The following is a 17172-nucleotide window of genomic DNA, read 5'->3' as shown; positions in this document are numbered from 1 at the left end:
AGCCATAGGGCTGAGGTGCGTCTGGCGCGCGGCAGTAGGTGGAGGGTCAAACCTAGACGTACGCGAGGGTGAGTAGGGGCTTGGGTAGTGTGCCTCTTAGGTGCATGGCTTAGGTTCCTCCTTATCTTTGTGTTCAGATTTTTTAAAATAAATTTACAAAATAACCTATGCCTTTTATGGCTTACACAAGATCTAGAAAAAGCAATAAAATCTTAACCCAATAGTACCATATAATTAATGATCCATCATTCAACCATACATTCAAAAAACATATCCATCCATTCAATATACATATAAAAAGTACAAGAAACTCAAATAGTATTTAATATATATATATATATATTTATGTATAGACTGCTCTGGTACCAATTGTTGGTATTAAATGATCAAATCAAAGGTACGCAGCGGAATATATGGACCCATTTTAATAAATATTAATACCAGCCAGGATCATATACATATATAAATATTAAATCACATACAAATAGATCAGGGATTACCTCTTGTAGCCTATCAAGTGTCCTTGAGTCTTTTTTATATAAATTGACGATCTTCCTATCAAGTGTTTTGAGATCTCACACCCTGATCTTCCAGACCAATCCTCAAACACACAAGGACGTGTGTGGGCATGTAGGATTCAAAAGGTTGATTTATGTGACTCTCTAGATGTACTCAACACATGAGATCTAGAGAGTTTTGACAAAGAGAATGTTTAGAATAGTTTTCAGGTTTAGAGAAAACTATCGCTTTAGAGAGAGAGTTTGATTATCCATTATTCTTCTGAATATCATGTATATCAAATTTATAAAGATATTTAATCTAATTAAATAATCTTCATTTAATTAAAATATAATTCAAATTTTTATTTATTAGATATTTGTATTTAATTATCTATTTAAATCATATTTGAGAAGAATAATTAAATAACTAATTAAACAAATTTATTTGAAATTCAAAATTCAAATCCAAGAGATAAAATTTCTGATGCTAGGCGCCACACACTGTACAGTGTGTGTCGCCTAGCCCTATTAGAATTGCCCTAATTTTCTCATTTGTTTATTTAATCAACTTTTAAGACAAGATATTTATTCTCACATAAATATCAGTTAATTCAAAATTAACTTTATCTTAAAATATCAGTTTTAAATTAAATAATTAAATATCATATTATAAATAAGATATTTATTATTTTCCTCTTTATATTAATCCAAACAAGATTAATATTAATTTTAACCTATAGTTTTTCAAAATAAAAACTATATAGTTAAATAATTAATTAATTCACAATTAATCAATTACCCATAATTATTTCCTTGCCCTGGAAAATTAATTCTATCGCAATTTAGTCATTTCTCTTAAAAAAAATCTTTCTTTTGACATCCTTATACTTGACAGTGTAGGATAGAGGTGACATGGGGACCATGGACCTATAATACGTAGCTCCAATAAACAAGATTATTAAATAAACTCTTTAATCTAATAATATTATTTATTAATTCCATGATTACTCTACTATAAATATGGAATTGCACTCTAAATATATATAGAATTATATTTACAGAGATTTCTCTAGTAGTCCATTGATATAATCAATATATGTAGTTCTGTCCTCCATTATGGGTTCGTTAATTAGAGCTGGTCAAAATTACTGTTTTTCCATTCTAATTACTTCTTGATCCTTAAGTACCATTAATTCACTAGCGAATAATTATTCTATAATCTAATTATAGATTTCAACTCAATAACTTATCAGTTCCAGAATCAACCCATAAGGGAACAAATATTCGATCCGTTAGGAAAGCGTGGATTCCAATATTGTAATTCATGTTCCTAGCCATCCATGATATTGAATCTCAAAAATAAAAGTCATTAGCCTCATTATTCTAAGAGGCCTTAATTAGTGAATCAAAAGATCCAATAAACATAAACAGGAGTTCATTAATACTCGTGATTTAGTCTGTTCTACAAATGATCATCTATTATGACAAGAATTAAATCTTTACGTCAAACGGCAAGTTGATAAAAATAATTAATTATCATCGGTTCTGTCATATATACTGTAACACCCTTCCTTAGAGCCGTTACTAAGTGAGTTTAAAACGTGCTTTTAACTCGCTAATCGAGGTTTTAAGGCAAACGTGTAATCAAACCATAAACAGAGTCATAAACTTTGAAAATAATTCCATTTACTGAAAATCATAAAACGTTTAACATTTGGGATCCCAAAATATTGTTTATAAATATTTACAACTCAAAATATACTTAAAGTCCATTATACGACAAAATAGGGTTCTTTACAAGTAACTTCCAAAAATACCCCTGGCCGTGGCAGCCAGGCAGACCAGACATGTATGCGTCGCCTCATGCTCTCCATACTCATGGTCGGTTGGCTTTCTCCTTGCCCTTAACTGCACCACAGAGCACCCGTGAGCCGAAGCCCAGCAAGAAAACTCCACATAAATAGATAACATACGCATATGAACCACTTAGCATATACCCAATTCGCCAACAAGCTAAACACATACGGCCAAGTCGTCCCAGGCGCTTTACCAAGCCCTGAGTTGCGGTCTACATCGTAAGAATATCCCAGGTATCCTTTAGGGTCCTACCCTGGCAACTCGCACTCCCCGTGCTAAACGCTGCTCCCGGCCCCTTGTCGTTCTCGGCCTTCGCCGTTCCCGGCCTTCGCCGTTCCCCGCCTTGCCGATCATTCACATATATGTATACACAACATAATTAAACATAACTTAAGCATATACTAACATAATCAATGGGCTACACCCAACACATAATCATATAGGGTCGTGCCCTGCAACACAACTATGGGGCCTCGGCCTGCTCTATGGGTACAACAACTTTCTTACCTGTGTCCCGAGCTTCTTGAGCATTGAACCCTCGAGCACGGTCCTCTAATCCGAGCCTCACTAAGAACCTAGTCACAACACATAAATAGCACTCCCATTACTAACCAATTCAAAAACATCTCCCGGAACCAATCCCAAGCTCTCGGGACCTCCCGGATCCCCACACAAGGTGGCGGAAGTGTCCCCCGAGCCCCCTGCGCAAAAGCCTAAAATCTGAAATTTTCCCCTGCCCAGAAATGGCCTAGCGCCGCGGCGTCCCTTCGCAAACCCAGAAATCTGGGTTTCTCCAAACGTTTTCCCCGAGCCAAAACACTCCCAAATCAATACCAATGCATACCTAAGTCCCAAATTCAATCCAAAACCCCATATAAATCATCTAACAACTCATAAACATCAACCACAAGCCTAGACACACAATCAAACCCATGATTCACAAATTGGTTTAAAACTTTATTAAACTTAAACCATAAACCAGAAACTTAAACCGCAGCAGCTCATACATATCAGAGATGCATGAAACCCTTACCTCAAGTAGAAATTCGTCCCTAAGCCTCCTCCAAATCCAACTCCAAGCTAATCCCTCTTGATTCCCAAGTTAAATTCCCACAATTATTAAACCAAAACCCAACTTTCAGTATTCAACCCAAACTCTAAAAGAACTCGCAAGAACACCAAAATTCAGAGATGAAGCTTACCTCTGGATTAACCTTGACTTATGCTTGATTTTAGTTGCCTCAATTCAGCCTTGATTCTCCTCCTTAGCCTTAAAGATACCCAGCTCTCCCTTCCTCCTTTCTCTCTAGCTTCTTGGTTTCTCTAGTCTTCCCAACACAAACATTCAGATTATGCCTAAGTAAAATAACATGAATGACTTTTCCCTCAGCCAAAGCTATCTTCTCCCAAGGCCAAATGACCCAATTTCTCTCCCTTCTAACCTATATTCTAACTAATCCTCAAGGGCAATCTAGACTTTTCCCTATCCTTTTGCAAGAATACCACTTCCACACCTAAAGTAACTATCCTCAAAAGTTACCTATAGTTACCCAAGTTACCAAAGTGCCATTAACCATTACCCAAAAATTCCCAACCTCAACTTATAATATTCCTGAGATACCCCTAGGCTCCTTCCGAGCCGGGTATCTGACCCCGTTGTAACTTTCTAGCTAATCAACTCCCTAGGACCGTCTCGGAACGTGCATCACAAATATATCACCATTATATCACATATATCGCATTGATGCCCTCAATGGGCTAAAATTACAAATATGCTCCCTGACAACCAAATGGGGCCCACACGCATATTTAATCACCTAAACATGCATTCTAACCACATATTAATTAAATTCACATATATTAATACAGTATAACAACTATTGCCTTCCAGGCACACTAATCAAGGCCCCAAGCCTTATTAGCAAATTTGGGTCACTACATATAATCTCTATTATATACAACACCTTTACTAAGATGGCTATCCACATCAGTAATTCAAATCTAGATTACTTGCATCTTGTATGCTCAGCAAACCGTACTAGTAAACATTCATTAAATATTCATTACTTTAGTATGTTACTAACTATTTTATTCATTATATATGATCTTAATTCTCTCGTGCTAATACAAGATCATATTCTCATGAATGAATATAGAAATTTCTTGATATTATTATATAATTAATTCAAACAATAATTATAACATTCAAATATAGTAAAATTGTACTTTTATTTAAAACTAATAAAAAATCTTTACATGCTTTTAGGGCATCAATCCTCACATTGGGGACCATGGATCCATGAACTCAAGCTCCTATAAGTTACCATGAGTTTATTTATAACAAATAAACTCACTACCTTATTAATTCCTCGTGACTCCACTATAGACTCAGAATTGTACTCTTGAACTCATAGAACGCTTTACACCAAATGTAAATACTTTATCCATTGTTATAACTATAACAATCATTCAATCCTCTATAGATGATCTATTAATGAGACGGGTGAAAATGACCATTTTACCCCTCATTGTTATTTTATCCTTAACTCTCACTAAGTTCCTTGTAAACTTAATTACATTAATGAGTACTCTATCATTTAACACTTGAGCCAAGCTATAAGGAAATCATTGTTTAACTTCTTAAACAGAAGCTATAGATTTCATGTCTATGATAAATACTCCTACTCAATTATATTACCAAATCTCCAATATGTAAGTATGAGTTAGTCCGTAGGGTAAGCTTGTAACAAACAAATCAAAAGACTTGAATAATACAATTAGCAGAATAATAATCACTCGGAATTAAGATTGAATTGACCTATGGTCAACGTTGTGATATGATTAGAATAGATAATAACGATACTTACTTATCTTATCAATAATCAATATCGGTCCAGTCCAATGTAACAAAATACATTCGATCTTATCTACTTGGTCAATGTCCTGGATAGGACATCGCACCAGATGTGTAAGTAGATCTTATTGTAGATTACCCAATCAGTAAAAATCCATTGTACTGATTTAATCTTAGGACAAGAAGTTTTTGTACATATAATTACAATTATGATCCACTATGACCGAGTCACTACAATTGTAACTATACATATGTTTGAGATTTTATAAACGTTTGTATTAATAATATTTAATCATGTAATAAATTATGTAAACAACACAATTTCATTGAACAAAATATCTCTACTAGTTTATTGATAACGAATGAATTACGTAAGAAATGTGGTTTTATAAGGGCATAAAATTCAACATCGAACCCATGTTAGTCCCACCAATAGAGCTAGTGCTTATTCCTGAAACGTCGATAAGAGACTTGTGTCACAAAAACCAACACATAGCTGCATCAAAGGGACCAAATGGGTGTCCCTTTGGTTATGTACTAAGATATTTTTATACCTGTAGCGGTTTTTCAAGAGCTGCTTTAATATTCTTATATGCTAAAAAAATAACAACTCCAAATCCAACCATATTAGTAGGTGCCGAAATAGTTGCATCAACAAAAAGTGCGAGATTATGGATCTCAATTTCTTCCCTCCTTTGATATAAAGATATCCCTCTTGTAGGTACTTGATCATTTTGGACTAACACATTTCTTAAATATTTACAATAATAATTTAGCCAAATTAGTATTTGTTCTGGTGTTCTTACTTGTTGATCATGGGTTTTCTTATTTCTTTCAAACCAAACAATCCAAGCCACAATTAGCATATTTTTAAAATATTCTTTTTATAAATGTTCAGAAGCATATAGTAAAACACCTTTGAAAGATATATCTTGTCACGACCCGAGCCCTAGGCTGTGGAAGATATGTAATATTCATAACTTGGATGGTCAAAGGTCAAACTTTGACCCTTGTTGGAAAATAACTCTTATAAATGATCATTTAGTTTATGCTATATAGTACCATAATTATAAGTCCAAAATTAATGGAATAACTCCTATAATTATATATAAAAATATTAGTGATAAAAGCATGATCATCTATCATTATATATAGAACAATAATATTCTCATAGTTATGTAATCACCAAACTGTTAAATTTAATAAGTCATAAATCACTAAAATAATACTTAGCATCCATCATTCCTCAAACCTAACTATTACATAGCTAATTAAGAGATACAGACCATAAGACTCCAGATCAAATACACAAACAATGTTTAAAAGATAGGATTGTAGCTATAAATAAGAACTAAGCTAAAATTACACTGGCTCCACCAATAAATCACCTTATCCCCACTCGCATCACTAGTTTCCTAGAAGGGGAGAGATATTGGGGGTGAAGTTATAAAGCCTAGTAGGAAAATAACTAATACATATGACCAATAGTTTAATAAAACCGCTACATGATTAGCTTTGAAAACAAAACAAAAAAGATAGAACCCAAAAATATAGAGAAACCACAAATAATCACAAGAGACAAACTACACGTGAACATCACACTGTCCACTAGAACCCTACTTCTCGATACCCATCATAGAAAAACAACATCCTAAACTAGGTAGGTGTGCCTGATAACCACAACAAGGGGCGACTCGGATGACATCTTGTATACAGATGCTAGGTCTTTACACTTACAGGTGAGTGAACACCTGACCTACCTGTGATGACACAGTGACTAGGTCATGAAACAACAATATGCACAAATCGTGATCAATGTGGCTCTCAACAGTATAACCAAATGTAGGCAAATAGAATAAAAAAAATAACATATTCTCTTTATTTTAGAAAATTAGGCAGCATAACAGCTGCATGTGAATAAAACCCAAAAATCATAACCTACATCGATAAGTATAAAAAAATATATTTGGAACTTAGTGCCATCAGAACAGTCCAGAAAAGCATACAGGTTAAGTTTTCAATTATTCAATAATTTTATAAATCATAAAATTAGAATATTTATAATGTTATTCAATACATATAAAACAATTGAAATAACTAAGTTGAGTCCCTACCTCAGAATCGTTATCCCCTGTCCAAAGAGACGCTCCTAAGCCCACAATTCCTAGGTTCCAAGTAGCCTAGCCTGCTTCAAAGTCACTTTGTCCTACAATCCTCAATTTAACAAACAATTATTTTCATCGTAATGTACTCTTCAAACTGATTCCAATGACATATAGCATGATACCATTTAAAGACAGTAAAAAAATCTCACATTAGTCGTGTACAGTGGCGGTTCGTGGTGGCCAGTGGTTGTGCTTCGAAAACGGTGACAAAAATTGACTTTCTATATATCAAAATGATCCTCTCGATGAGTACATCACAGAAGTACATCTCATTTTCCCAAATGACCACCAGTGTCGCCGAAAAATGCTTTTAAAAGGGTGGAGATTTCAAAATCCAGCAGGAGAAAAGTGACAAGTTGACCAGAATGGCTTGTTGGGTTTTGTTCTCCTTGATGAGAAGAGTTCAATGGCGTAAATGGCTTGTTGATTGAGCATAAGAGTTGGCCGGAAAAACAGAGTCAAAGTTGACGGACAAAAACTTTGATTGGCGATTCCAAGCAGTTGACGACGTGTTAGGCAGCGCCACTTGGTGGTTGAGGTTGCCGGAGCATGGAAAATCTAGAGGGTTGTTGCGTGTCAAAAATGGAGTTAAGTAGTGGTTGGGTCTTCTGCTCACCGTGTGTCCCCGTGGAGAGAGAAGAGAGAGAAATGAAGAAAAAGAAGAGAAAGAGAGAGAGAGAGAGAGAGAGAGAGGAGTCGGGGACAATGAGAGGGAGGGGAGTCGGGGAGAAAGAGAGGAGACGAAGAAAGAGTTTTTCTTTTGACTTAATGTGGGTTCCACCAATTACAAAAATCTATTATTTTATTTATTGAAATCTGAGTTTTTACATATCTTTTTTTTTATTCAAAAGGAAAGGGTATTCCAAAAGCTTCCATATATCTTGTGAGAAAGGGCACCAGAAACATGCATGTGCATTAGAGTCTTCCCTATAACCACATATATGACAATTGCTATAGGAAGATATGTTTCAATGATAAAGTCCACTAAGTGTAGGTAAAGTCTCATGATAACCTCTCCATCTTAAATGTAATATTTTTCTTGGGATTTTAATTGTCCAGAAAGATTTCCACCATATTGAAAGAGCTTCAGTGGACGAGGAGGGAAGAGACCTATCATTTGCATAGCTAGGTTGTATCCACTTTTAATAGAATAGTTTCCATAATTGGTATGGTGCCATAGCCATGAATCTGCATGTTCAAATGAGGTAATTGGGACGGATAAGATAAACTGTAAAACATGGGTATTAAAGCATTGTTGAATTAGACCTTTATTCCATATCCATGGGGATTCCATGAGCTGGGAGACCATCATATCCTCAGTTGTTCCTCTAGAAATTGGTAGAAAATGTTTTAATTGTTTGAATATTTGAGTGATATATGTTCTTTCTTCATCTTCTCCTTATTACTATCTTTATCTAAATTTACTAAATATAGAATTACTCATGCTTTCTCTATATATTTTTAATTAGTAAAAATAATATTGATAGTTAATTTTATGATCAATCTATTATTATATTATTGCCTATAAGTATAGTGTCATTTTTAGGTCTTTCATAAGATTAATATTGTGCTTCAAAGGTAAGGAACTTTATTACTTAAATATAATTTTGGTGAAATATATACATGTGCTTCAATGGTAAATCTTCCATACTACTTATTCAAATATATTTTGTGGATCAAAAATCAAATAAATAAACAATGCATATAGGGGATTATTGATACCTTTCTACTTTCACCATTTGATTACATCTTATATTTACTTGCTTTATTTTACTATCAAGCTCTTAAAAAACAAAAATCACAAATCCATTTCTATTACTTCTTACTAACATTTTGTGCTTATTTTGATACTAATCATTTTATTATTAGTTACTTCCTTGTGTTATTGACTGTCAATAAATGCTACAATTACCTCTAATGAATGTCACATTTTGAGTGTTAAACAAGCTAGTATCAAAATTATGTGATCTAAATTTGATGCTTGGAGTCGGTTTTATGTCCATGTATTTATGGATTTTAGTAGTGATTAGAGTTCTTAATTTCTACTCTTTTATATGTATATATATCTTATAGTTCGCATTGATCGCAACTACGTTTCCCACTAAATCCCATGACATAATATCTTGGTATAATAAACAGTAACAATGATGAAATCAGGGTGGTTCTTTGGATCATGAGAGTTGAAAATGATGCGAACAACAATTATAGAGAATCTTTTGCAGTAGATAATGGCGCCCAGTTGAAGCATTGAATGTTAGGAAAATATATGTTGTATCAATGGAAATTGTAAGAATAGTTACAACTCTAGAAAAAATAATACAAATAAACAAGATTGATTAAATAGTGTTACAACTCTATAACTGGAAAATACAAATAAATAAGAGAAGAATTAGAAGAAGAGAATGGAGAAATACAACTCTAAACAAAAGGATACAAATAAAGCAAAAGTGTTTGTAACAAAAAAAAAAAAAAAAGATTACAACTCTAAACAAGAAATACAAGTAAATAGAGAAGAAGAATATGAAAATGAAAAACAATAGAATAAAAGAAAAGAACAAGAATAAAAAAACAAACAACTTTCACTCACACTACCAAAGTGAAGAGTGTTGAGGATCACCAACTTGAACAAGGTTTTAAACCTTTGTCCAAAAGCTTATTTCCCCCTAACGCAAGCACTAAGGGATCTCTCACAGATTTGTTGCTTTCTGGAATAATCAAGTCTCTAGGAATTTTCTAACCAAGTGTTCCAATGGATAGAAAAATTATGTCCTATAAGTGAGCAATAGACTCCTATTTATAAAGTTTAGAGACACCCTTTAAATTTCAAATTCTACCAACCCCCATGGTTGTTACCAATGATTAATTAGATGTTTATGGAATTAAAAATGAGATTTGGGAGTTATTTGTGTCTTTGGAGCCGTTCAAAAAAGTTGGAAAAAACGGAAAATTGGTCAATAAGCCTCTGTGGCCGCGGCCAAGAGTATCAGTGGTCGCGGCCACTGGTCTCTGTTCCTCAGGCTGCGGCCACCAACATCTCTGGTCGCGGCCACTGACCAATTTCAGCACACAAAAATGTGTTTTTTTTTCCAAACGGTTCCAATCTACTCCCAATTGATTTTGTAACCTCCAAAACACATTATTGGGGTTAAAATCATATCTCTTACAGTCATTTCACATATGGCTTTAAGAAATTCAACTCAATATTGTGTAACAACAAATCTACACAATAATTGGCAATATTAGGAAGTTACAAATTTGTAACTGAATTTGTAACACCAAATATGTTACATATTTGGATATTTACATATATCTAAATATTGTAACTCTCTTTTATATGTTACAATTTTTGACACTCTTTATCACATTTATTAAATCTAAAACACTATATTATAAATAATATAACATTCCCCCACTAGATTAAATAGTTATCTATTGATACACTTATTTAATCAATCAACATTATATTTAAAATATAATATATCCCCCACTTAATTAAATAACAACTCTCTCTTATAACAGCTATTGCATTGGTGCATAAAGTAAAGTGTTTTTCAACTTGAACTTTACTATAGTGTAATTATCACAAAAATTGTTGAAAATTTGGTTGCACTAGGCATTGAACCATCTTTCCATGATAACAAATCGGTGATAACACACACACATTTGCCATGTTCACTTGAGACCTCTATGTCTCACGTTGCACCGTTAATGGCCATGTGCACTTTCCATTCATGGACGTTCTTGAGAATACTCTCAATTCTCATGAGAGGCGGCACCACCCCTAGGTCCATATAGGTAGAACTCTTACATTATTTTGTTACCAAAAATACTTGTCTTCACAAGATTGGATTCTATTAAAAAAAACCTCTCTATTTTAACCCTCAATTTGGTTACTCACAAATACTCAACAGCTCAGATGGGACTTGTTTTGAGTACAACTTATATTCACTTGATTGACTTGTTGTTACCTATTGAACATAACACTAGTTAAATAACTAGTGTTTAGATAGGTTACCGTCAATCGTGAATCTTTAGGGAGTTTAAGTCTCATCCCTCGAGATGATGTAGCCACTAAATCTCTCGTTAGTGGCTTAGTGAAAGGATCCGCCAAGTTTTCAATTGTTCTCACATAGGATATTGAGATGAATCCTATTTGAGTCAATTCTCTTACGTATCAATGTTTTAGACTAATGTGTCTAGACTTCCCATTATACACTTTGCTATATGCTCTAGCCAATGTTGCTTGACTATCACAACGTATCGATATAGAGGATACATTTTCTTTGATTAGGGGCTTCTCTATCAAGAGATCCCTTAACCATTCGACATCTTTGCCGGTAGCAGCTAGAGCTATAAACTCTACTTCCATAGTGCAATGAGATATGCAGGTTTGTTTCTTGGAACCCAAAGAAATTTCACCCCCACCAAGTGTAAATACCCAACCAGTTGTGGACAAGTTGTCCCCAACATTAGATATCTAGCTTGCATCTGTATATCCTTCTAAGATTGAAGGAAATTTGGAGTAGTGAAGGCTTAATCCTTTGGTTTTCTTGAGATAACCTTGGACTCTCCCAATAGCCTTCCAGTGATCCACACTTGGATTACTTGTAAGCCTACTAAGTTTACTTATAGCAAATGCTATATCAGGTCTAGTACATTGGGCAGCGTACATTAGACTTCCTATATCACTAGCGTACTCCAATTGAGTCACCGCTCTTCCTTCATTCTTCTCTAATTTTACCCTATGATCGAATGGAGTATTGGCATCTTTAACCTTGAGATGTTTAAATTTGTGCAATACATTCTCAACATAGTGGGCTTGCCCTAACGCAAAACCCCCATTATGTTTCTTTACTTTGATACCAAGTATGGTGTCAACTTCTCCAAAATATTTCATCTTGAAGGTTGATAATAGAAACCTCTTTGTTTCATCTATCCCTTTCATGCTATCACTTAGAATAAGCATGTAGCGCCCTGGATAGCCAAGACCGCTACACTGTGTACTTATAAAGGTGCAAGACTTGCTAATCAAGTCGTTAATTTAAAAACGTGTAACTAAACATGTATGAGCTAGGGTTAAAAGGGTTTTGGTCTCAAAAGTTTCATTTTATATAAGTAAGCAGTTATATACATGGGATCCCAAAAGAAACAGAGTTTAAAAGTTGGATTATAGACTCCCAAAATAATACAAACAATTGTCAGCCATACTAAGGCAAAATGGATAATTTCTGGGTCACGCGTCCCTGCCTAAACCTCAACCATGGCAGCTGAGCAACTGGCCATGTAAATTTCACTCGCCGAGCTCTCCAAATCAAGGCTGATCAAGCTTTCCCTTGCCTTTACCTGCACCACGTAGCACCCGTGAGCCAAGGCCCAACAAGAAAATAGGATATGTAACACAAACAATAATAACTGATAGTAAATTCACTAAGCATGAACTTTCACCAAATAATCCTCACTAATCATTCAGCGTATATTCAGAATCATGGATGCAATCAATCACTTATAACACTCATATCACATAATAATCAGGGCTGACAACTTAGGCCGCACCCCCTGTTTACCCCATAGACTCTGGCCCGCTTAAACCGAGCTCAGTGCATATTAAGCTGTCCTTGGCTACCAGTGGCCAAGCCGCGCCCTGTGCACTAGTGTAACCCTTGGCACCCTTAGGCCGTTGGTTCACTAATTAGCTTGCATGGCATAATACCATCAATTCAAGCATACACAATAGGGAACCCTTAGTCCCACCACATATATTCAACTAGGTACAGTTTTCTTACCTTTAATCTTTGCAATTACTGATTATGAGCAACGCTCCTTAGGCACGATCTGTTCCCGAGCCTGAGCTTATATCACCTAGCCACAACCAAGGTGAAGGATACCATCAACAAACTTAAATGAGCTTCTAGACAAAGTTCTAATCTCCAGAACATTGAATTTCACCAAACATGGTAAAGAGATTCAATCCCGAGCACCCTAGGTTAAATTCCCAAGCCTAGAATCTCAAAATCCAAAAATCCCTTAAGGGTCACGACATTATCTATCCATGCCACCGCATGGCCTCAATCAAAGACCACCTAATGCCCAAAAATAGGTAAGGGCCGCGGCCCTACTTAGACCATGCCGCGGCCCGCCCTCCTTCCTCAGCATCCATCATCTTCGAAGGGTCGCGGCTCACCAAGAACTATGCCGCGGCCCGACCCCTTCGAACCCAGAAAAAACACCATTTTTAACTCCCAAACCTCATGCAAACTCACTCAAAACCACCCCAAATTCACAACTCAATTATCCAAAAACTTCCCACAAGATTTCAACAACAAAACCCAGCTGAATCCTAGGCTAGAAACCCATCAAAAACCCATTTCAATTTCTGAAACTTTCTAACCCAAGAACTCAATACCCAGCCATGGAAAACTTGAATTTAAGCCGCGAAATCATGAATTATAGCTTACCTCTTCAGCTGAACTCCTTTTCTAAACAGAATCCATGTTAATCCCCAAGTTTTCCAGCTCCAACTCAACCTTAACATCAATATCACAATCATCTCATTACTCAGTCAAAAACTCAAAGTTTCTAACTTTAAAACACAGTCTAATTCTTACCTTAGCCTTGATTAATTGTTCTCTGAATAATCTCTGAGCTTAGCTTCAAATCCCCACTGAATTCCCAGCTTAAAGTCCCAGAAATTCTCTGTTTTTCCCTTCCTTGTGCTTTCCTTGAGAGAGAGGAAAGAAGAGCTGAGAAGAAAGTCTAAGTCGGTTTATTTCTTCTGTCTACAACTTTCTATTTTTAGTAAGTTCTTGAGTCTAGTTTTTGTCATGTTTAGGTGGTGTTTTAAGTAGTCTTTTATTTCATTTTTCTTTCATTTAGTGTGGGTTTATGCTATGTTTGCTTGTCTTTGTGAATATCAGGAAGAATTGAGTACTTGGAGGAAAATGTCAAAGAAAGAGAAGAAATAACCAAGTTTTATAACATATTTTGAGAAAGGATGGATCTCAACATGATTTGGAGGTGCTGGTAAATTTTTGAGATAAAATCTTGAAGAATTGAGAAATTTCTTAAGGGTCGTAGCATGAAAAAAGTAGAGCCGCGGCTAGCTAGTGAAACAGAACCAATGTTTTGAAGGAGAACTTTGAACCGCGACATGGCTAAGAAGAGTCGCGGCATAGAAGGGCAACACCCTAGAAATCGTAGACACGGGTCGCGGCATGGCTGAGGAGGGCCGCGGCATGGAAAGGTAGAATCGTGAAGGATTTTAGACACGGGCCGCGGCATGGTACGTATAAAGCCGCGACCCGCCTCTTCAAAAACTGAATTTTTAGGTTTTTATAAGAGGAAAGAGAGAAAGAGGATATACGGATTTTCGCTGCGGGAAAGAGCTAAGATCTAGCTTAATTCTCTTCAGGCAAACTCTATCAATACTTGGCAAGATCTTGCTCAGAAATTCTTGGCTAAGTTTTTCCCTCCTTCGAAGGCAGCTAAATTAAGGGGGGAAATTAATAATCTCTATCAGATGGATGGAGAGTCATTATATGATGCTTGGGAGCGCTTCAAGGAGTTATTGAGGAAATGTCCCCACCACGGTATAGAAAAGTGGATGTTGGTTCACAATTTTTATAACGGACTGTGTGGTACAACGAGAACGATTATTGATGCTGCAGCTGGTGGGGCATTCATGATTAAGAGTGCCAATGAAGCATATGAGCTGCTGGAGGACATGGCCACAAATAATCATCAGTGGTTTGAGGAAAGATCATTGGGGGTCAGAAAGGTAGCTGGGGTGCATGAACTGGATGCAATCACTGCTCTAACAGCACAAGTAGCCTTCTTGACAAAACAATTACAGCAGAGCACTGTATCTTCTAATGCAGTTCAAATGGCATCTAGGAGTGAAATTTGTGGTGGTCCTCACTCTATTGATCAGTGTCCTACCAGTATTAATAATAACATTCCGATGGATCAAGCTCAGGTTCAAGCAGTGGGAAACTTTCAGAGGCCATTCAATAATCCATTCGCCAATACTTACAATCCTGGGTGGCGAAATCATCCTAATTTTTCTTGGAGGAATAATCAGGGCCAGCAAACTCAGTTTCAGGGTCAATTTTAGAATAATATGCCTCAGCCACCAATGCATCAAGCCTCTTCATCACAACAGCCTAGGCCTCAAAAATTAATGAATCAAGCTCCACCTAAAAGGCCTAATGAATTGCAAGCTGCATTATTGACCCTCACCAACACTCAAACTCAGTTCATGACAGAGACTAGATCTTCTATCAGAAATCTGGAAACACAAGTAGGGCAGTTGGCTAATATGCTTAATAACAGACCGCATGGAAATTTTCCTAGTAATACTGAAGTCAACCCTAAGGAGCAAGTTCATACAATTACTCTAAGGAGTGGGAAGCAAATTGAGTAGCCTAGATCTCCACAGGCAGTGGTTCAGAATGGAGAGATGGGTGAACATTCTGATCCAGCAGAAGTTACTAAAGACCAACAGAGTTCAGAAAAGTGTCAGCCAGTTGTTGATGAGCAGCCAGTTCGAGTTCCATATCCTCAGAGGCTTAGAAAAACTACACTGGATAAACAGTTTTCTAAGTTTTTAGAGGTTTTTAAAAAGCTGCATATAAATATCCCTTTTGCTGAGGCCTTAGAGCAGATGCCTAGCTATGTGAAATTCATGAAGGAGATTCTGTCCAAGAAAAGGAAGATGGAGGACTATGAGACAGTAGCACTCACTGAAGAGTGCAGTGCGATATTACAGAGGAAGTTACCCCAAAAGTTGAGAGATCCGGGGAGCTTTACCATACCTTGCACCATTGGAAAATTTGAATGTAAACATGCTTTATGTGATCTAGGGGTGAGTATTAATCTGATGCCCTTATCTGTGTTCAGAAGACTTGGCTTGGGTGAGGCTAAACCAACAACCGTCACTCTACAACTAGCAGACTGATCGGTGACACATCCACGGGGTATTATTGAAGATGTTCTTGTGAAGGTGGATAAGTTTATATTTCCCGCTGAATTTATCATTCTGGACATGGAGGAGGATATGGATGTACCTATTATTCTCAGTAGACCATTTCTTGCCACAGGTCAAGCTCTTATTGATGTTCAAAAGGGAGAACTTAAGCTTACAGTTCAAGGAGATGAGGTGGTCTTTAATGTCTTCAAGGCCATGAAGTATCTGGTGGCTAGTGACAGTTGCTATAGTGTGGATGTGATAGAGAAGGCAGTCTCTAAAAGAAGGATGAATAGTGATGCCTTAGAGGAAGTATTAATAGGTGATGAGGTCGAAGATGATGATGCTGAGATAAGAGATTATGTACACTGGATCAATTCCTACCTACCATACTGGAAGAAGTTTCAAGAATTAGCAGACGCGCCTGATAAACCGCTAACATCCATTCAGCAGTCACCATAGTTGGAAATGAAGGCTATTCCAGATCATTTGAGATATGCATATTTGGGAGAGAATGAGACTTTACCTGTAATTGTATCAGCTGACCTGTCAAATATAGAATTGGAAAAATTGTTGAGGGTTTTAAGGGATCATAAATTGGCCATTGGGTGGACATTGGCGGATATTAGAGGAATAAGCCCATCAACAGTAATGCATAAAATCTTATTGGAGGAGAATAGCAAGCCATCCATAGAGGCTCAGAGAAGACTCAATCCAGCCATGAAGGAAGTCGTACTTGAGCAGATTCTTAAATGGTTGGACGTTGGAGTGATCTACCCAATTTCTGATAGCGCATGGGTGAGCCCAGTACAAGTGGTACCTAAAAAGGGTGGT

General features: G+C 36.2%; 1 non-coding gene across 1 annotated transcript; it reads right to left on the bottom strand.

The window, feature by feature from the left end:
- Nucleotides 1-14859: 14859 nt before the first annotated feature.
- Nucleotides 14860-14966, bottom strand: LOC133793260 (small nucleolar RNA R71). The gene has a single exon (XR_009874713.1). It is a non-coding gene; the product is annotated as a small nucleolar RNA R71 (small nucleolar RNA).
- Nucleotides 14967-17172: the final 2206 nt, after the last annotated feature.

The sequence above is a fragment of the Humulus lupulus genome, chromosome 7 (assembly GCF_963169125.1).
Source record: "Humulus lupulus chromosome 7, drHumLupu1.1, whole genome shotgun sequence".
NCBI classification, from domain to species: Eukaryota; Viridiplantae; Streptophyta; class Magnoliopsida; order Rosales; family Cannabaceae; genus Humulus; species Humulus lupulus.
Note: the sequence above shows the minus strand (reverse complement) of the source record. Positions and strands in the feature narration are given on the sequence as shown.